This window comes from Malus sylvestris, chromosome 10 (assembly GCF_916048215.2).
Source record: "Malus sylvestris chromosome 10, drMalSylv7.2, whole genome shotgun sequence".
Classification (NCBI taxonomy): domain Eukaryota; kingdom Viridiplantae; phylum Streptophyta; class Magnoliopsida; order Rosales; family Rosaceae; genus Malus; species Malus sylvestris.
In genome coordinates this window covers 30,751,459-30,773,654 of record NC_062269.1, presented here as the reverse complement: position 1 = coordinate 30,773,654, position 22,196 = coordinate 30,751,459, and the positions used below count along the sequence as shown (strand labels likewise).

At 36.3% G+C, this 22,196-nt stretch overlaps 1 long non-coding RNA gene and 1 pseudogene across 3 annotated transcripts; both read right to left on the bottom strand.

The window, feature by feature from the left end:
* Positions 1–673: 673 nt before the first annotated feature.
* On the bottom strand, positions 674–4,158 carry LOC126584626 (uncharacterized). Of its 3 annotated transcripts, none has more exons than XR_007610041.1 (7): positions 3,004–4,158; positions 2,816–2,858; positions 2,546–2,700; positions 2,339–2,411; positions 1,997–2,090; positions 1,621–1,905; positions 674–938 (listed from the first exon to the last, which is right to left on the bottom strand). It is a non-coding gene; the product is annotated as an uncharacterized LOC126584626 (long non-coding RNA). The 3 variants fall into 3 exon arrangements; XR_007610042.1 differs by having other exon boundaries at positions 1,810–1,905; positions 3,004–3,896; XR_007610040.1 differs by lacking the exons at positions 1,621–1,905; positions 1,997–2,090 and having other exon boundaries at positions 3,004–3,878.
* A 12,523-nt stretch (positions 4,159–16,681) lies between these two features.
* On the bottom strand, positions 16,682–18,334 carry LOC126584624 (protein DOWNY MILDEW RESISTANCE 6-like; annotated as a pseudogene).
* Between the last annotated feature and the right edge of the window lie 3,862 nt (positions 18,335–22,196).

The window sequence follows — 22,196 nt, the reverse complement described above, 5'->3', positions numbered from 1 at the left end:
CTTTTGAATTGGGTTGTAATTCCAGTTTTCGGCCCAGGAAGCAGTAGCTCAGGAAGCGAGATTGCAACCTAGTTTTCGGCCCAGGACGAGCAGATGAGTATGATCTTACAGGCCTTACAGATGTTTGGCCTCCAAATCCCAATGTCAGCATCTGATCTTGCTTCACCTTTGACCTCCCGACCACTTCGCCCAACCAATACTCAGTAGCCTAATGCATCGAGCCTAAAAGACTACTTATTGTAGTTTTTTCTTTTATATTTGGACATCTTGTATATACATTTTCATATATTTTAAAATTCAATACTTTTTCTTGGTTTATTAATTATTGTTTGTAATTTAATTATAGTATTTATTAAAAATTAAATAAAAAAAAATTTTGCAAAAAAAAAAAACATAGGTTTGCACAACAAAGAAGCGACCCACGTTGCCCAAACTACTTTGCGCAACAGAGGTCACTTTTTCATCATGCAAACCCTTTTGTCATTACCTTGACACGACGATTGGTGCACGACAAAGGTTCTTTGGGCTAATTTTTACGCGATGTTTTATGACTTTGCACGACGAATGACCTACGTCGTTCAAAGTGTTTTTTGTACTTTCGTGTGAAGTGTTTTTTGTACTAGTGATTATATATTGACATTCCATTGTTGCGGGAATGTATTGCATATAAGTGTTAACTAATGGACTATATGTGTTATAAATATTTTGCGTAGATTTTATACACACCATATTTTTAATTCATTTATCTAAAATATTACTGAACTATATAAAAAAAACTGGAGGATTCAATTCATCCAAACTTCTGACATCTAAACTTTCAACCTACCATCTATTCTTTAAGAGTTCATTTAGGATCCAACTGAATTTTACTGCTTCCTTCATCTTCCTCCTCAGTTGCACACTTATTTGTCTCCCAATCCCTTCCACTCCTGCATTATCTGTATTGATGAAACATGGAAAAAATACAGACTTTCATATAGCATATCTTTCAATCAAGTAAACATTTGGTCAAATGCTTAACCATCTAATAATACTCTTAAATCAAACCCAAAATAACCGGCCAAAGGGTTTATAGATTCAAACCCAAAGTTAACCAGTTAAAAGCATATAATAATCACCATAAGCACATAAAACTAACCAAAAAAATACAATCAAGAATGCTAGCCAAGAAGGACAACGTTGTTGGATGCCAAAGTTTTTACAAAATATTGTAGGAATACAAAACATATTTACCAATCAATGAAATTAAGCATGCATGCCATTGAATGCCCAAACAAAAAACGGAATTTAACTCCAATATAATAAAAAACCAAAAAAAACTCTAAATCAAAATTCTGAATTCAATAACCCCAGAATCATTCTCTAACTTCTCACGCTCTAATAAGTAGCTTTCCTCAAGCTCTTGAAACCACTTTATGCAAAGTTTCAGCCTTTTAATATACTCACTCATAGTCTCCCATTTTTCCTAGAAAATCAATTAAAATTAAATTTCATAATCTAAAAATATACCCAGAACCCATCTCAGGTAAACTAATAATAAAAAAATTAAAAAACTCATACATTCAAATTTCAAAGAGCAAACAAAATTATTAATAATAAAATTAAGAAGTGAAAGCTCACAGATCTTGAGATTGAATACTTCCTTCCTTTTGCTTCTCTCGCTCAACAATGCATTAACACAACAAATACAATCTTTTCAGTGGGATCTCTGTACATCCTCGATAATTAAAAAGAAGTAGAAGCACAACCTACCACTGAGCATTAAACCTAAACCCAACTAAGAAGATCAGGTAATCTACTCAAACATACCAACTTAGGGTCCTTGTGCCACTTCAACGTAACTTTGCAAATAGTCAACCTTATTTCCTTGCATTTGGCAACAATTTCCATATCTCATAATTTCCCCTAAAATTGGCAGCCAATAAAGTGATATAAGCAAAGGAGAATCAAGCAATGGAAACTCTACCCGTACGCATATAACACATGTTTGACTGACCTCAGGTCCATAGAAAGGATGTCACGGTGCACAACGTCATAAAGATCTTAAACAGCCTTAACTGCTCATTTCTCCAGTTTGGGTGTTCCTTTTTCTTTCTGTGCATTATATAAAACGAAGCGAAAATTTTGAGAAAAAAGAAATCGATATACCAGAACATATGACAAATAAATAGCCATATAAAAACATCAATTTTATGTAATTAGAAGAAAAGAAAACTTAGAAAGATAATGTAAAGTTTAGAGAGCTGCCTTCAAAGCGTTAGACAACTATCACAGGAAGCTTGTAACCAGTTACAGTGACTACCCAGTTCACAATTGTGAAGTCAGAAGAGGTACTTACAAAATCATTTCTACTCCCTCAGGATTTACATATCTCAAGTAGTCATCCCAGCCGTTGCTAGTCTCATCATAGCCTAAAAGAAATTCACAAAATCATTCATATCACACACATGAATTTTGATATAAAAAATATACATGAATTTAAAGAAGATTCTGATAATCCATAAATAAACCAATCTAAAGCAAATAGTTCACCCATAAGTTTTACCTCCATAGTAATAGGCAGCAGACATAATAGTTATGAAGATAGCACATAGATGAATCCATGAAATCAGATAACAAAGGGGTAGCAGAGCACTCTGATGCGATTTGTCCATTTGCAGCATTACCAGACTGAATAGACCCGTTTTGGTTAGTAGAAGGCTGCATGAAAAAAGAACCCAAGCTTGGAACCACCATATATAATATAAACGAATGAATGTTTCAAATGTAGTTTGTTAATAGTTTTTCACGACCAATTGTTGTGATACCTAAATACCTTATCTCACCCTGTTCAATTTATATCACGTCTCGTACCATAACTACAAACAAATACATAGTTACTCAGTTTCTCAAACAATCAACTTTCACAATATACAAAATAAAACTATCACAATATTACCCCAAAAAAAAAAAAAAAAAAATTGTTCCACAAAAGCCTCAAGGGAAAAAACCATAATTATTTACCTTGAGCACAAAGGGCTTCGAAAGCTTCACACAAAAGCCCCAAGAAACGAAGAGTAACGAGTCCTGAAACGAAAAACAGAAGCAAATCATACGCCCAGACAACGATTCTAACTATATAAACAATACCCAAAATTACAAAAACAAAATTCATACACAAATCCCATCTGAATACAAATATCTCGATCATCGTCAAATTCCAATCAACTTTAGTTAATTGAATTAACGTTATAAATTGTAATAAGAAGTAATGATTATGTCCAAACTTCAGGTCAACATTTGTAGGCTATATCTACAAAAACTACCAAAAAAAATTTAAAGGCCATACCAAGAAAGTAAAAAAACTCATCAGCAAATGTAGAACTTGGAGGTAAAAAAAGGGACCCAGATAAAATCGAAAAACCAACAAAATTCCAATCGACTGAAGATAAGGTACAATGAGGTTTCATAGCTTTTATACACCTTGAGCACAAAGTGGTTCCAAGGTTGCATACGAAAGCCCCAAAATTGCAACACCACCATTTCCTGAAATTGATACCTAAATCATATCCAAGCGCACACACAAAACCCCAAAATTACAAACACAATTTAAAACACAACCCCCCCCAAAATTATAAAATCAAAATTTAATCTGCTATCCCTTCTCTCCCGTTTTTCTCTCACCCTAATCTCCATTTCTGCAAATGACCTACCTCCCTCTCTCCGTGTATACTCCTTATCTCTCTCATTAAATCAAAACTCTCAAACCCAATTCCATGCCTCATCAGAACCCATAGCATAATCTAATTGAAAAATATTACCCAAAAATAAAAGATTCAGTTTTTAATATTTTAAAATTGAAGAAAACAAAACCCATAGATTTGAAAAAAAAAAAAGAAAAAACAAACTCCGAGATGTAGGTTTCAAAGAACTTACCAGAGCTTAAAATCATCTTCAATCCAAATCAAAAAGCTGAAGAAGCTTAAATTGATTCAGACTTTTCCAGTGAGCCAAGATTTGACAGGGATAGAAACGAAGGTTTGAGAGTGATGGAGACCATGGCGACAAAGAGAAAGGGAGAAATGCTTGCAAAACACTGAGAAGAGGGCGAGAGAGAGAAGAGAAAAGGAAAGCAAAGAAAGAAAAAGCAGAGAACCGAAACAGAAACGGCAGCGATGATGGACGTGTGCCAAGCGAGGAACAGAAAAAGAAGATCGAACCTAATGGCACACGGATGAGAGAAGCGTGGGCTAGGAGGACAAAACCGCCATTTTACTGTGGGAGTAAAAAAGGTTGAAGACCAATTGGGGGCATTTTCGCCCGCGCACTGTCCGTGAACAGTGCATCCAAGTTTGGGTTTTACTTTTAGTATAGAAATTGTTATAGAATTAGTGGATGAATAATAAATGTCCACTCAAAATTGTAAAGACTTAATAATAGTGAGTAATAGTGTTTGATACTTTCAAAAGTATCATCATTATATTTTAATGGTTGTAGTTACGGGAGTCACTCTATAAATAGAGCACTTCGTCTGTTATCAAATACACTACGAAAGAAAGCAAGAGAAATAATATTAGTATCTTTCCCTCTCTTTTTCTGCCATCATTTTTGTATTATAGTTACTAAAGTTATAGTGTGATATTTTACACCTGCTTCGCTCATGTCCTTAAAAAGGTTATCTCTCTAACTTTTGCCTATTTATAACACGTTATCAGCACGACTCTTTAACCTTAAATAGTTTCCATTTACCTTCACCGAAAGAAAGAAAGAAAAACAATTTCCTCTAAGGATTTTACTATTCATCTTCTTCCTCTACCTCAACTGCTGGACATACCCTTGCGAAGAACTGTTTGCACCATGCATGCTTTTAGTTCTCAACCTAACAGTTACATATATCTTTGATTTCTTGTTTGGTGTAGCTATTGATTATTAACCCAGTGTTTATTTATATTTTACTGCAATCCAAGATGATGTGGTATAATCACCATCTTGAACTGGAAATTTAATCTTACTGCAATCCAAGATGGTGCGGTATCATCGCCTATCTTGGACTGCAGATCTAATTTTACTGCAAATTTTAGGTGGAGCGGTATAATCGCCCACCCTACCCTGCATATTTAAATTTGCATGCTGTTTAATTTCATTGCAATTTTAGGTGGTGTGGTATAATCGCTCACCCTGCTCTGCGTATTTAAATTTTCCTGCTGTTTAAGTGGTGCGGAATAATCGCTCATCTTATGATTGTTTCGATGAGAATGGTGCGGTACAATCGCTCTTCTCATTAATCATGAAAATCTCGAGCCTGAAGTTTTGAGTGCTTATCATTTTTGGCCCGAAGATCAAAATGAAAAATATCTAAGAACTAGAAGTTCTAACGCTATATTCCTCCAGGAATACATATTATTGCAAGTTTTTACACATCTCATTTTTCTTTCAGAAAAGAAAATGGCGAACTTGGCAAAACTTGATTTTGCTGCCCTGGACATTACTGGGAAGAATTACCTTACCTGGGTGCTGGATACCAAGATCCATCTAGAAGCAGGGAATCATGGAGATACCATTAGGGAAGAGAACAACTCATCCTCTTAAGATCGGGCGAAGGCCATGATCTTTATTCGTCGCCATCTTGACGAGGGACTAAAGAGTGAATACTTAATGGTTGAAGATCTGTTAGCTCTCTCAAAGGCCTTGAGAAATAGATACAATCACCAGACAACGGTGATTCTTCCAAAAACTCGCTATGAGTGGACTTACCTAAGGATCCAGGATTTCAAGTCAGTGGTTGAGTACAATTCTGCGTTGTTCAGAATTACCTCTCAGATGAAGCTCTGTAGGGATATCATTACTGAGGAAGATATGCTGGAAAAAACTTTCAGCACATTTCATGCCTCTAATGTGCTCATGCAGCAGCAGTATAGAGTGCGAGGCTTTACTGAATACAACTAGCTGCTATCTGTGCTCTTGGTAGCTGAACAAAACAATGAGCTCCTAATGAAAAATTATCAGTCCCGACCTACTGGATCTGCACCATTCCCAAAAGTGAATGATGCTTCCCTCGAAGTGAACGCCACATCATCTGGTGGTGATAATCATAAATGAGGACGTGGCCACAAGCAAGGTCGGTGGAACAGTAAAGGCAAGAACCATGATGATCAGTCTCACAACCAGGTTCCAAAGCAAAATTCAGGCTGAGCTTTAAAAATGGAAATCGCCACAAAGGCAAAGCTCATATGAACAATGCTCCTAGAAACTCTAATGAAGCCTGCCATAGGTGTGGTGGCGATGGGCATTGGGCGTGTACCTGTTGTATCCCAAAACATCTGGTGGATCTATATCAAGCCTCTCTCAAGGAGAAGGGTGTCGAGACTAATTTCTTCAACCAAACTATACCAATGGATATACCTGATCCAGTGTGCGACTTATCTGGACATTTGAACACAACCCCCCTAGATGTCTCGGATTTCATTGTGGAAAGGGGGAATGAAGTGCATCGGTTCGACTGAATCATTTATGTTTGATGTACTTTTATTATTCTGAACTTGTAGTTTAAAACTAGCATTTCAATTCAATAAAAGTGGTATTTAAATTTCCTATTATAAGTTGTTTTTAACCGTGATCCTTTTTACTCAGAAAGCATGGATAAAAACTATGGTTATTCTCAGAACATGAGAAATGGCGGAGATATTTGTCTTGCAGATAGCGCAACCACACATACAATACTTCGTGATCGAAAGTATTTCTTAAGCTTGATGCTTACAAGAGTAAGGGTAACAACAATATCAAGCAAATCAGATGTAATTGAAGGCTTAGGGAAAACCTAGATTATGTTACCAAATGGAACAATATTGTCTATACATAATGCATTGTATGCTACTCGATCTACTTGAAATTTGTTGAGTTTCAAAGACATACGTTTAAATGGATAACACATTGAAATGAAAATTGCAGAAAATGTGGAGTATCTATGCATTACCTCCAATGATACCCATAAGCATATATTGGAGAAGTTGCGTGGTTTGTTGAGTGGATTGTATTATACATACATAAGAACAATTGAATCACATACTGTCATGAACCAGAAGTTCATTGATTCAAAAGTTTACATGCTTTGGCATGACCGTTTGAGTCATCCAGGATCCACCATGATGCGTATGATCATTACCAACTCTAATGGACATCCATTATTGAGCAGAAACATTGCTATCTCAAATGATAACCCTTGCAAAGCTTGTTCTCAAGGGAAGTTGGTAATTAGACCATCACAACTAAAGGTTGATGCTGAATCCCCATCATTTTTGCAAAGAATTTAAGGGGATATTTGTGGACCTATTCAACCATCTTGTGGACCATTTCGATATTTTATGGTTTTGGTTGATGCATCTACCAGATGGTCACATGTTTGTCTCTTGTCTACTCGAAATGTAGTTTTTGCGAGACTTCTTGCTCAGATAATTAAGTTACGAGCACAGTTCCCAGATTACCCCATTAAGTCAATCTGACTGAATAACGCTGGTGAATTTACATCTCAAACCTTTGATGATTACTGCATGACATTGGGCATTGATGTTGAACACCCTGTTCCTCATATCCATACTCAAAATGGTTTAGCAGAAGCATTGATCAAGCGGCTTCAATTAATAGCTCGCATTCTGCTTATGAAAACAAAATTGCCAGTTTCTGCATGAGGACATGCCATCTTACATGCTGCATCATTGGTTCGATTGAGACCTATAGCCAATACTCATCAGTACAACTCGTGTTAGGGCATCAACCAAACATTTCACATTTATGAGTTTTTGGTTATGCCGTTTATGTGCCTATTGTACCGCCGCAACGCACTAAAATGGGACCTCAGAGTAGACTGGGAATTTATGTGGGTTTTGATTCACCATCTATCATTAGATATTTGGAACCCCTGACAGGTGATATATTTACAGCTCGTTTTGCTAATTGTCACTTTGATGAGACAGTCTTCCCGTCGTTAGGGGGAGAAAAGACCGTTCCAGAAGAACGGCAAGAGCTGACATGGGTTGTACCCCACCTTGTATCATTTTGATCCACGTAGCACTCAATGTGAAAATGAAGTAAAAAGGATCGTTCATCTTCAAAGTATTACCAATCAAATGCCAGATGCATTTAATGATGCTATGAAAGCGACAAAATCACATATACTAGCTGTAAATGCACCTGCAAGAATTGATGTCCCTGTTGGACAAAATAAAATGGCAGCGAATGATTCATCTGGTGCACGCCTGAAGCGTGGTAGACCCCCAGGTTCAAAAGATTCAACCCTCGAAAGAGAAAGACAAGGGCACATCTGAATCCAAATGAAATCATTCAGGAAGAGAGAATGAATGACAAATTCACAATTCATGATTCTGGACTTCTAGAAAAAGAAAATGTCCTTGATGAGACACATGTCCCTGAAGAGACAACAGTACATGAGAGCAAAGAAATTTCCATAAATTATGCATGTACTAATGAATTATGGGATCAAAATGAAATAATCATCGATGATATGTTCGCATTTGCAGTAGCCACTGAAATCATATTAAGTGATGATATTGAGTCCCGCTCTGTTGATGAATGTAAATAGAGATAAGATTGGCCTAAGTGGAAAGATGCAATCCAGGCAGAATTAAATTCCTTGGAAAGGCGAAATGTTTTTGGACCAGTAGTCCAAACTCCGCCCGATGTAAATCCCATGGGTTACAATTGGGTATTCACAAGAAAACGCAATGAGAAAAACGAGATTGCAAGATACAAAGCACGACTCGTTGCACAAGGCTTTTCACAAAGACCTGGAATTGATTATGAAGAGACATATTCTCCTGTAATGTACGCAATTACGTTCTGTTACTTAATAAGTTTAGTGGTTTCATAAAAGCTTGACATGCGACTTATGGATGTCATCACTGCGTATCTATATGGAGAATTAGATACTAACATATACATGAAGGTCCCAAAAAGACTTAAGTTGCCTGAAACAACTAAAAAACCACGAGGTATGCTCTTGATCAAATTAAAGCGACCATCGTATGGGCTGAAACAATCTGGACGAATGTGGTATAATCGTCTCAGTGAATATTTGATCAAAGAATGATAAATCAATAATGTCATTTTCCCTTGTGTGTTCATTAAGAAATCCAATTCTGGATTTGCTATAGTGGCAATATATGTTGATGATATGAACCTAGTTGGAACTCCAGAAGAGCTTAATAAAACTGCTGAATATCTGAAAAGTGAATTCGAAATGAAAGACCTTGGGAAAACAAAATATTGTCTCGGCTTGCAGATCGAGCATTGTGCTAATGGAATTTTGGTCCACTAATCAGCTTACATTGAAAAAATCTTGAAACGATTTGGCATGGACAAGGCTTATCCACTCAGCAAGCCAATGATCGTTCGTTATTTGGACATTAAGAAAGATCCTTTCCGTCCAAAAGAAGATGGTGAAATGGTCCTTGGTCCAGAAGTACCATATTTGAGTGCAATAGGTGCTTTATTGTATTTAGCACAATGTACTAGACCAGATATAGCTTTTTCAGTTAACTTGTCATCAGCATACCCATTGCTGCTAGGGCTTGACAACCCATCAATCTCCAGCTTTGAATTGGTCATCGCCCAAACAACACCACCGCCAACTCTGCCATGTGGTGAACCCTCGCTCGCCTCCTCCACCTCAACTAAACCAGGAGTAACCAAATTGGCCTGGACTTCCTCCTCATCATTCTCGATCTCCTGGTGATTATTTTCCGTGGCCGATCCATGTGCGATGCCATTCCCGTGGCTATCGACCTCCGATAATGCGAGGGCTGCCAATTGGTTTTCTAGGGGTTTGGGAGTATGGTCAGGGTTAGGGTTTGGCTCAGAGGCTTCAACGCTGGAGGTTGAAGCTCCTGATTCGGAGGACATGGATAACCAGAAAGGTTAGGGAATCGCGGTGAGCCTTGGTGAAAGTGAGAGATTAGGGCTCCAATCGACTGTGCTTGGAGAGAAAGAGGTGAAGAGGGATGGGAAGTGGGAGGGATCGGGGAAGATGGATGAGTGGGTTTTTTTTTGTTTTTTGTATTTTTTTAATTTTTTAATATTGAAGTGGACCCATATTGACACGTGGTGCTCAATTATTGTTCATGTGGACGCCACGTCATTAGTTAACAGAAGTTCTAACGGAAAACTTAACGGATGTATGAAACTGTCCCAAAATTAAGACTTGAGGTATTGCTCTGGGATGAAAAAAACTTCATATACTAAATGTTGAAAATCACGAAACTTCAAGGTAGTATACAGAGATTAACCCAAAAATATAAATCAAAGCATCGATATCTTGAGACTCGCTCTTTTACTTGCTGCCATTTGCACTTAAAATCACAGCTCTTAATCAACTAAAACTAACACAATATCTAACTTAACAAAATCCAACCAAGATCGAAACTTTCCAAAACCACACCCGAGTCCGGAACAAAACGGAAACAAATTCGATACCGCTCTATTACTTGCTTCCATTGCACCTAAAAGCAACGTTCCCAGTCAACTAAAACTAGCACAACAGTATTAACTTCCAAAATCAATGCAACCAAGTTCGAAACTTTCGAAACCCACACAGAAAACCCAATCACGAAAACAAAAAATCCCCTGTTTCCAATCTCATTATCTAAGTTTTCAGAACATACAAACAAAAACCCAGAAGCAAAAAACAGGGAATCGAAGAAAGAAAGTTTTTTTTCAGTTTTAACTTTACCTTTAATATTAATATTAATTAAAATCCACGTAAGCATCCATGTCATTTAATGAATAAATAAGAACCTTTGAATGTTATAAAATCCAAACGCTACAAAGAAGTGTGATAATATTTGTAAAAATATTTGTCCCTTGATCCTATCCCGATATATATATGAAAGAAGAGCTGGCTGGCCCTATAAATATCCCCGACTTACTATTCATTTCATTTCACTAATTCCAATTTCCATCTTTCGTTTGCATTAGTACATACAGCTTGAGAGGGGAAGCAAAATTATTGTTTGCCAAACAAGGAACAACATGAAGTTTTTGAATATGCTTTTGGTGGCCATGATGGTGGTTTTTCTTGTGAACGTGCAGTCGAATGAGGCCTGCAGAGTGTTGTATCATGGGAAAGAGAAGTTGATGAAGATGGAGTAGGATGTTTTGCATAAGCACTTCCCTATGGAGGATAGAATTATCAGGCAAATACTGCAGAGGGGTCCTGCTCCACCCGGTGGTCCAAATCCATCGTTAATTAGATTTATATTCTACAACATTTAATTCATTATTTAATCATCTTGTAGTGATAAGTACATGATGCCGTGTTCCCTTGGAAAAGTTGCGTAAGCTGTAAAACTGTTAAATTAGCTTTGACAATGTACATGACTATATTTGACGGAATATGTATAATACAAAGTAATAAAGAGGAAGTTCTTTCTTTCATTATTCTTTTCTGGTTTATTTATATTTTTCGTCGTGTTAAGTGGAAGTGGACATCAAACTGACCAATTCAAATTGTAATGAGCAGTTTGATTCGGTATTGCTCTCAAAATTGAACCAAATTTGCTCGTTCAACCATAGTTTTGGTCCTCTAAAACTCACAACCGAACATCCGTTTCATATTTTAAACCGGCTGAACCAAACCACAAGACAATGAATTGGTTTAGTTTGGTTTCGACCATGGTTTAATTTAAAACGAAACAAAAGTTATTCATTATATAATATAATGAGTATGGTTACCAATTGAGGTGCGAAACCTATCCAAATCTGCCTACCCCTAACAACTTATACAAAAATCTTATATATGAATCATCTATAAATTAAAATCATATATTACGATCATATAGGGAAACTTGGGAAATCTTGAAAACATGCTATATTTTTTCCCATTAAGTACTACATCCATGTTAACAAAAAACTGATCATATTTTCAATTAAGAAATCTTTCACTGATTAACACCAACATGTTCAATGCCAATTTCCTCCCGTGTGTGGAAAAGCATCCATGAAATATTATTGATCAATAACTTTTGAGTATTTCTTCATGTTCACTCTTTAGCCCAGAACTGAGAAGGGAAGAAAAAGAGAATAAAAAGTAGTGGCATAGAAAGGGAATGCAACATCAAAAGAGTAAGCATAAAACGGCCTCTAAATCTCTAAATACTCATATTACATATCTTACTGTTTGTTTACTCCCTTTCTCTCTAAAGCTACATTCCTTTTATGGTTTGAAAAGCTTTTTTGTCCTTTTTTCTCCCATTCTTTGTAGGATTAGCCTATTTGGGACTTCCTTTGTTTTTGGGAAAGAAAATAAGCCTACACCAAAACTAGTATAAATATAGGCTTATACTATTCTCAAGTTCTCAACGTACCCCTCTTTAATTTTCCTTGAGTACGTAGCCATCTTCAATTGGCCTTGTGTTTGTTTGTTGCGAAGTAGTGTACACTTTAGTCGATTTTAGTGATCAAGATGTCTGAAGTAGGTTCAACAACCCCAACAACTAAAGAAAGCATATTAATGCGACCGGAAGATGTGCCATGCCCGCCAGCACCAAAAAAGTACCGACCTCATAATAATGAAGTTGATCCTAAGAAAGCCCCAAAACGTGATTTGAATAAAATTTTCAATGAAGTACGCAAATTGAGTTAAGAAATAATATAGGGCTATCAAGAGATGGATGGTGTTTTAGGTCAAGGTTATTTATAACTTAGGAGTTTCATTCATTATGTTAATCATTCGTTATGTTACTTTTATGAAATAATATTTATTTTTGGTAGCTTATTATGGGTATGCATGTAAGAGGAACTGATAATAGTTTTGAATAAAGATTTACATGTTGTTTTATATGATGGGTTTGACATATCTATACATGTAAGAGAAACTCCAAAGTTGATTAAAATTATTTTTGCATAGTATATATGTTGGAATTCAATTATTTGTCGTGGTAATGTTTGGTACCATGGCATGGAACTGCCTGGCGCCTCTTACTTACTGATATCTAATTTGTAGAGACCAATTTGGTAATTGTGTTCTTCTACATGCAGACATCTGAAAGAACTCCTTGAACAAAATTTTCTGATATTCCAGGGTTTGTTTACCCTGCGTCATGTAATATTAGTTAACTTTTTTTTAGAAAAAATTAGACAACAGTTCGAAACTACTACAATAATTTAAAGAAGGAAAAATTTCTAAATCGGTTGAGATGCGTGGGTGAACAGTCAACACTATGTCCACTAGGATATTAGATTACATGTATATAGTATTAGTTAACCAGAGATGACACAAAACATAGTAATTGAAAGTTGAAAGTCTATAATGTAACCTGAAAAAAAACAAAAAAATAATGCCTCACAAACTTTGAGTATTTGCTCAATTATATAGGGTATATAACAGGGTCCAATAATACATGGTTTAGGGTTTATGGTTATAACATGCATGCAGAAGTTTTGCAACTAAAGAACTTTTTTTTAAGACTGCGCTGCAGTATCAAATTTCGGGTACAAAGATATCAAAACCAAACCTTGTGCTGTCGATCATCCAACTATTAAAAACTTAATTGGTATCGGCTGTTAGTTGCAGTCCTTGGAGATTTTACGTTGTGACTGTCACACTGTTATGTATTGTTATTAATTCACTTGTGTTAACATGCGTGTATTTATTTATAAATATTATATCCTAGTGTATGATATATCAACTATGATGTCCACTCTATTATACACGTGTCACGTGTGACCGTTAATTACACTAAAAAATTGCTTACTACTGCATCCTGAGCTTAATATGTTTCTATGAGAAATCTCCTAAACCCTTATACATAAATGAAGATATAAAGTAGTAATTAAAGAATAGTGTTCATACAAAGAGGGAGTATTTAACCTAATTAAGACAATCATTCTACACATCATGCATGATATATTCCAGTCAAGTGGGACTTTCAGTCGTATACCATGAAATTCAATTTTTTTTTTCAGAGTAATCCATGTCGTGTAAAAGGTTAGCACACATCCAATACTACAAACGTTCAAACTTTCAAATCGTAGTTAATGCTTCCCCGTCAAGCCTTACTTCTCAGTTCTCAGTTTGCAAAGCAAGCAAATGAATTGATCAAAACTCAACTTTATCACTACGTTAATTAATTAATATTACCTTATTCCATATAATATTGCGAGATATTCCATGTATATATAGTTAAATACAATCTATATGGAATTTTCTGAGGTGATTTTACATATATATATAAATTTTTTTTTTTTTGAAACTCAGTTTCTTCTCGTAATTGTATGACTCTCATTCAATATCTGACCTTTTGACACAATAGTCAAAACAAAGAATAGCTTCATAAAATATGATTGGAAAATTCAACTCATAATATAGGTTGGTCCATATATATAGAAAGCTCTATAGTCCTCTATAATTCATTCATTCATTCTCCATCTCTTGTTTGCGTTGCATACAGAGAAAGACAGAAGAAAGAAAATGTTGTGCTTTGGCCTGTTATCTCACCAACTTATAAATCCACAGTTGAACAATTTAAAATACAAGAAATAAAGACACCAAGAGAATTACGAGGTTCGGCAAAAACCTGCCTACGTCCTCCGAGAGATATTGCTCTTCACTATGAGAATAACTAGTACAAGATACACTTGAGTTAAATCGACATAACCCAAACCCCAATCCCTTGTACCCTCACAGAATTTTACTAAGAGACTCACTCTCCCCAAGAGTTTCTCACTCTCACTCTATATTTTCTACCACTTGTGTTCTCCTCTGGATGTTCCCACAATTCTCTCCCCCTCTCACTCGGCAAGCCCTACTTAACATGCAACCCCTTTCTTTCTTTACATTAAATTACAAAGAAAGCAAGCACACTTGCATAAAGAAAACCAAAGTTTACGGGGTCATGTTTCCAAAGTCCAAAAACAAGCCTACTCTTGCTTTGTCCTTTGTAGCAACTTTAAATGATGACTACAAACACAATCATGATTTTCTTCCACAAAACATGCTCCTTGCTTTGCCATTTAATCAAGCCCCAAAGCCACTCACGGGTTACCTTATTGTTGCTAGCTCAAAATATGAGCCAATCACAACAGAAAAAAGAAAAATTTTTAATTGCCAAACAAGAAACAACATGAAGTTTTTGAATATGCTTTTGGTGGCCATGGTAGTGGTGTTTCTTGTGAACATGCACTCACACGAGGCATGTAGAGTTTTGTAGGGGAAAGATAAACTCATGATGATGAAGGAGGATGTTCTGCAAATTAGGGATAGGGGTACTACTGTCAAATACAACTTCCCTATGAATTTGATTATCAGGCAAGTACTGCAGAAGGGTTCCGCCCCACCCTGTGGTTCAAATCCGACCAACCCTTGAAGTTGTAACCAATTAATAAGACTCTACAAAGGCAGGATTCTTGCTTGTCATGGCCAAATGATGAGTACAATACTCACATGAAAAATGATGTCGACGAGTTTATCCTGCAAAGAGGGCCACATCGATCCATATATCAAATTTTAACCATCAACCAAAGAATTATTTTTTTTTTTTGCAAATCATATGCAATTAATTTTATATTCTTTCTAATGAATAATTAAGGAAAGACCTAACTGTTGGTTTTTCGTTTTAGCTTAATAAGTTGTGTAAGTTGTAAAAAAATTGTGTATTAGCTTATCAATGTAAATGAGTTTGACAGAATATAATATAAATGATTGAAGAAATTCTTTATTTGATAATGTATTTCTTTTTTACACATTTTTTGTATGTGATACGATGCAATTTATACTATATATGTTTGTAAACATTGTATTCTTTTAAGGGACAGAAAAAATGATAAAGCGAATTTATTTTTCTTTTCTATTTTCCTATAACAGTGTTTTATTATTGAGTTTTGCGTTTGTTGTACCCCCCGCGTTATCCGACTTAACTTTGCCTTGAGGGAGGTTGGCTCCCTTTCTTTCTAGGATGAAGCTATATTCCTTTTATGGTTTGAAAAGCTTTAAATGTGCTGGGCCTATTTAGGATTTCATTTATTTTTGGGAAAGGAAACAAGCCTATGACAAAGAGTATAAATCTAGGGCCTAGTATTCTCAACACATCAACGTATAATTTCCTTGAGTACTTGGCTTTAGGCTTCTTCCAATGGCCTTGTGTGTGTTCGTTGCAAAGTAGTGTACGCTTTAACTTATTTCAGTGATCAAGATGTCTGAAGTAAGTGCAACAACCCCAACAACTAAAGGAAGTAGATTAATGCGACCAGAAGATACCCCATGGCCACGAGCACCAAAAAAGTACCGACCTTGTAATAATGGAGCTGATCCTAAGAAAGCTTGATTTGAATAAAAGCTTCAATGAAGAAGCAAATTGAGTAAGGAAGGAATATTAGGCTACCATGACAAGGATGGAGTTTGAGTTAAGCGTAATTCGAAGTTGAGAGTTTAATTTGTTGTATTTTCTTTGTTTGGCAATCCTATTATTATGTTACTTTTTAAGACATAATTTTTCTGTTATGGTAGTTACAAGAAGCTGATAGTTATGAATAAAAATTTACTTGTTATCTTATGTAATCGATTTCAAATATCTATACATGATATGGAGTTGATTAAGATTTTGACATTATGTTGGAATTCAACACATATAAAGCAGATGCTAGCGTTTTTCTCTGCCTGCAATCCCAGAAAACTCCCCAACTAGAATTATTGTGATCAAACTTTCCAATAAAAAGTATTGCACTTGGCAATTATTTTACAATATTTATGAACCAACACCAAAATAAATTTGAACCAGTTGTTCAAGTTTTATCATCCACATAGAGCAATGAGAAAGCAAGTTATTCAAATGAAAACAATACAAAACTATAATTCGTGCATGATGATCAACTAAGCTTGGAGCTTAAACGTTTCTAGTAAAACTTCTGTTTTACCCTGCTTCATAACATAGTTGATAAAGAACTCTTTGTATTGAAAGGGTTTATAGTGCTGTGGATTGCTTGCACTAATAAGAGCTTCCACAGGTTCTACAATGCAATCGTCTGAAGGCGCGATGAAAAATGCAGTAGATGTCCTGGAATGGCTTGAACTCGTCACCGCCCAATGTTCAACACTTTTCAGCTTCCCATTACTGATAATCTACATCTCATGTCAATCAAAGAGAAAAGGGTTTTCATATGGTAATTAAGAAGGGTGACTACATATGTGGGGAAATATCCTCAGGCCCTCATATCGACATGATATTGACAGCGATGTATTAAAGTACCATTACTATCAACTATATCAACAAACATGATATTGACGGCTTTGAAAACCATATATAATCTTCCCCTAAAGAAGGGTACACACTGAATCTACTGATGTACCTGTAGCTGATGGCCAATGTTAACCACCAATGCTTGTGAAATAGGCTCCACACTGATCCATTCCCCGTTTTTGAAAACTTGAAGTCCATTTACATGATCTTCTTGAAGTAAAATGGTTGAGGTTTGGATCACAATGTTTAGGTACATCTAATGTCAAACTTGGGTCCAAGCAAGGCAGGTAATGATTAACTGAGAGTGTCACATTATGGCAAAGTTCATCCCTAAAATATGTAGTTCCGAGCCCAAGTCCTTCACTTATTAGCTCCAAAACTTTCATAGCTACTTTTCTCACTTGTGCAGAACATGTCCCAACAAGATATCTGGAATCCATATCATCAATAATTAGTCTTTGTAGATATGAAAATATATATGTCACATATATGCAACAACAAAAAAATGGAGTTTTCAGAACATGAATCTATATATCTTTGGTACCTATATCTACTAGGCTATTGAGTCCACTGCTGCATACATTCCTCTAGAGGATGGCAAGGGTGTCGTAGGTAATCACGCCACAAATGAACATCTTCTAAATCAAAATATCCACTGCTGGTTGAGAGCATGTAACTTTTTTTCGGGTCATCAAAGTAGAGGTTTGCCTTGTCTTCTGCATGCAAGTCAAAGAACTCCTTGAACACACCCATCGTGTCATTCAACAAACTTTCTGATATGCCATGGTTGACAACCTGCTTTGTAAATAACATTAATTGGATGACGCATAACATAGTAATTGAAAATCTGAAGCAGTGGTTACTCGATGATCAAGGAAGAGTATTTGAAGTCTCAAAAAGTTACCTGAAAAAAACCCAAATTCCTGGCAAGACTTGAGTATTTTTTGGATTACATAGGTTTGATCACCGCCTTTTGCTCCACCCAGATCAATCACTGGAATGTTGTCTCGCGAAGGAGCAGTAGTAAGATTCCCAGATCTTGCATCCAGTGGGAATATGTAACTCTCAGGCAAGGTTTGACCGTTGTACCAGCTTGAAATAAGCTTCTCCATTCCCTCAATGTGTATCTAGCCTCACAATGATTGAAGGGGAAAACTAGTGCACATATAAAGCTGAGAAATTGCTTTCAAACTTACCTATGATTTAAAGTCAACCATCCATATATTCCAAATTTTTTATATCAATTTGGAATAAAGATAATTCTTACGTGTATCAATTGGCTTAATAAAGGCTCACATAATGCAGATAATCTTGTAATTAAATAGAAGACATAAACAATACATTGATTGTGATCCAAGGCCTGCAAGGCGATGCTTGACATTGTTGAGAAAGAATTTTATATTGATGGGGGGAGAGAACCTTGCATAGCCTTATAAGAGGTTGGAGTACTTTTCATATTGTTAATTGGTTTTATGGTGGAACCCCAACTTTCTTCATGGTATAAGAGCAGGTTGTCTCACATGTGAAGCCTAACGGCCATACACGCTCCACGTAACTCCGTTTGTGTTGTCCACGTGCTTGACTTGAAATTCGCCATACGTAAGATGCGTGTTGAGAAAGAATCTCACATTGATGGGAGGAGAGACCTTGCATGAGCTTATAAGAGGTGGGTTACTCCTCATATTACCAATTGGTTTATAGTGAAACCTCAACTTTCTTAAGATGTTAAGGTAAGGTCAAGTCACTGCACATAAAAGAAAAAAAATAAGGAAAGGATTTGAAGTCTCGATAGTTGATAAATTACCTGAAAGGAAAATAAATAAAAAAAAACCGATTTCTTGACTAGCTTTGAGTATCTGCTCGGTTATACAGGTATGACCACCTCCTTCGGCTCCACCTAGATCAATCACTGGAATGTTTTTACTGCATTCTATATTTGCACAAACAGTTTCCTTATCACAACAAACTTTTAAATGAGTATTGAGAATCTTGTTATTTGCCTATGGCGGACGCGGGGAGGTTAAATGGTTGTGATGGACTCCATCGGATTTCAGTGTGGGATGCAGATGGGAGGTCGGCAAAGCGTTACATGTTTTATGATGCGATGGTTATTTACCGAGGCACACTGCATTAGTGTACCAAGTCCAACTTGACATTTCCACGACTGCTTAGAAGATTTCAATATTAGGAGATATGGTTGTAAACGCTTGTATGTGGTTTTTTTATTTTATTTTATTTTATATTTATATTTATATTTTATATTTTTGTATATGTCTTTGTTTTGCCCCATGATAGTGTTCGGGCAACGCATCTTTTGATCACGTTTTTGTTACTATAATGCTTATATTTGAATTTCAAATGAAACATTTTTAACTATTCTTTGAAACATCTCATGGTGCTTGAATAAAACGTCTTACATTCTATTCATCTCCACTCTCATACTGCATAAGGAAGAAAATAAGATATTTGTAAGAGAATTCGTCTATTTTCTTATTCAAGTAGAGTGTGCTGCAAGCAATACAAAGACATCTAGGGTTTTTCCCTTCTACTTATTCTGCACAGTAAACACTATATTATATCACATTATATAGGTTTTTTTCCCTCTACTTATTCTGCACAATAAACACTATATTATATCACATAATTTGATGTATCTTATTAGGTTGGAATTTCTGTAGTTATTGTTAATCATTCAAATAAATGATTAACGATCTGTAGCCACGCCGAGTAGTGATCTAGCCACGGCATTATTAGGGTATGCATCGTGTGGAGGAGGTGAAGTAGTAGTACTCGTAGTGTGGCCTGCAAAGTTCCTTTGGTTGATGGTTGTATCGGCAAGATCAGCAGACCCGGGGATCTTCCCACTAGGTCCACCGGGAGGAGGAGGGCCCCTCAGCTTCGAATCCATCAACATGATGATTTTGTTCACCGTCGTTATCGTCTTCAAGTTTTCTTTCTCATCATGCAACATCCTGCCTGCACTAACCACATGCAAGTCCATACTCACGAGAAATACAACTGTTATAACTGCGAATAAACACTTAAGAAACCTCATGGTGATCTATTGATCTTGTACTTAGAGATATTAAACAAAGATAGCCAGCTTAATTACGAAGGATGTGTTATGTGGAGGTTAGATACGTGTGTATTTATATGCACCAATCTGCATGACTTTCAACCTTTTTCTTTTGTGAAAAACATTAAAAATTGAATGGGTCAGAACAGAAAATTTGATTTTGTTCTATGATAGTAGAATTCAAAGTAAAACTTTCAAAGTTCATAAGTTGGCATCTCTTGTTACATGTATTGGCACGAGTCTTGCAAAGAAAGTTCTCCATTTAATTGGCATGCATTTTGGGTCACAAAGAAATCAAAACCAAACCCACAATATATGTTTCTTTGCACTTACAATGGACTTCGCAATACCTTCACTTCGAGACCTACAACCGAGATAAAATCACAGAAATATATATCTTCTTATGTTTACAGGTTACGTGATGAGTGTTGTAGATACACAGAGATTTATCTTCGATGACAAAGCAGATTCTCTCATTTTCCGTCCGAACATTTGACCAAAATGTTAATGAAAACTTTTGGGTTGACTTGCTGATTGTATATTAGGACTTGAATTTCGTGTATCTCAAGTTTGAAGTCATGGATGTATAAAAGCGAAACTTGCAATACATGTTGCGGTTTAACGCTGCAATGGTTTGAGTTTTGACTTGTACCCAATTCTTCACGGCCAGCCAGTTTCTGTTTTAGGAACTGGATCATCTCATGAGCTCAGGATGGGGATCCTCCTGAGCAGCCCATCTGGGCCGTTGAAATTTGATCCAACAGCTCCAAACAGGAGGCCCCTCTAAAAGTTATAATAATTGCAGCTGTTGGATCAAGTTTGAACAGCCTGGATGGGCTGCTCACGAGGATCCCCATCTTGAGCTCAGGAGAGGATATCCAGTTCCTCTGCTTTAGCCGCACTAATTGCTTCGTCATGCATAGAAAATGTTGGAACTCACCAAACCGGGTGGAAAACTGAATCTTTACTTGGGAATGTCTACATTTTGGTCTAAATTTTTGCCCGTGCTATGAATTTACTCTACATTCTTTTCGTTTGTTGGAAATTCTGAAAAGACTTCACTTGTTGGGATAATGACTCGTGTTTCTAACACGAGCCGTTTTATCGTTCTCAACATGGCACGAGAGGGGAGCAAGGGAGAGAGTCCGACTCTAACCTAAGATGTAATTAAAGTATCATTATCATACGCATGGAGGAGTAAATACTCGGTGACGCTACAAACCCGGGAACCGGACTTGAAAATCATACAAAACAAATCAACTTAAAACGTAAAATGACACGGGTAAAGATTGATTAGTGCACAAGCAACAAAGCTATATAACACAGCTTTACATATATATGTGTATATAATACATATCTATACCTGTTCTCTGGAAAAATAAATGATACAAATATATGTAACTCATGAATTCAACCTTAACTACTTACCACTTTACTCACAAGTAAGGTATTTATTTTGGTCTGCCGTACTTTCGGACTAGACAAATATGCTAGCAGCAATGACCCCGAAGAACCAATATAGACAGCGCTGCAATGACCATTTGGGTCATCCAGGATCCACCATGATGCGTTGGATCATTACCAACTCTAATGGACATCCATTATTGAGCAGAGACATTGCTATCTCAAATAATAACCCTTACAAGGCTTGTTCTTGGGTTTGGGAGGCCAGGAATTAGGGTTGGGGATTCTAGACCTGTAAACGGGTTGGGTTTATCGGGTTTGGGTTCAATCCGACCCGTTAAGCTAATGAGTCACCCGAACCCGACCCGTTAAACTAACGGGTCACCTGTTTCACCCGTTAACAATTATTATTATTATTATTATTTTTGCACAGAGTTTATTTTTTGTTGTTAAGACTTTACTGAAATTACTAAAATATCCTCAACTAATGGGTG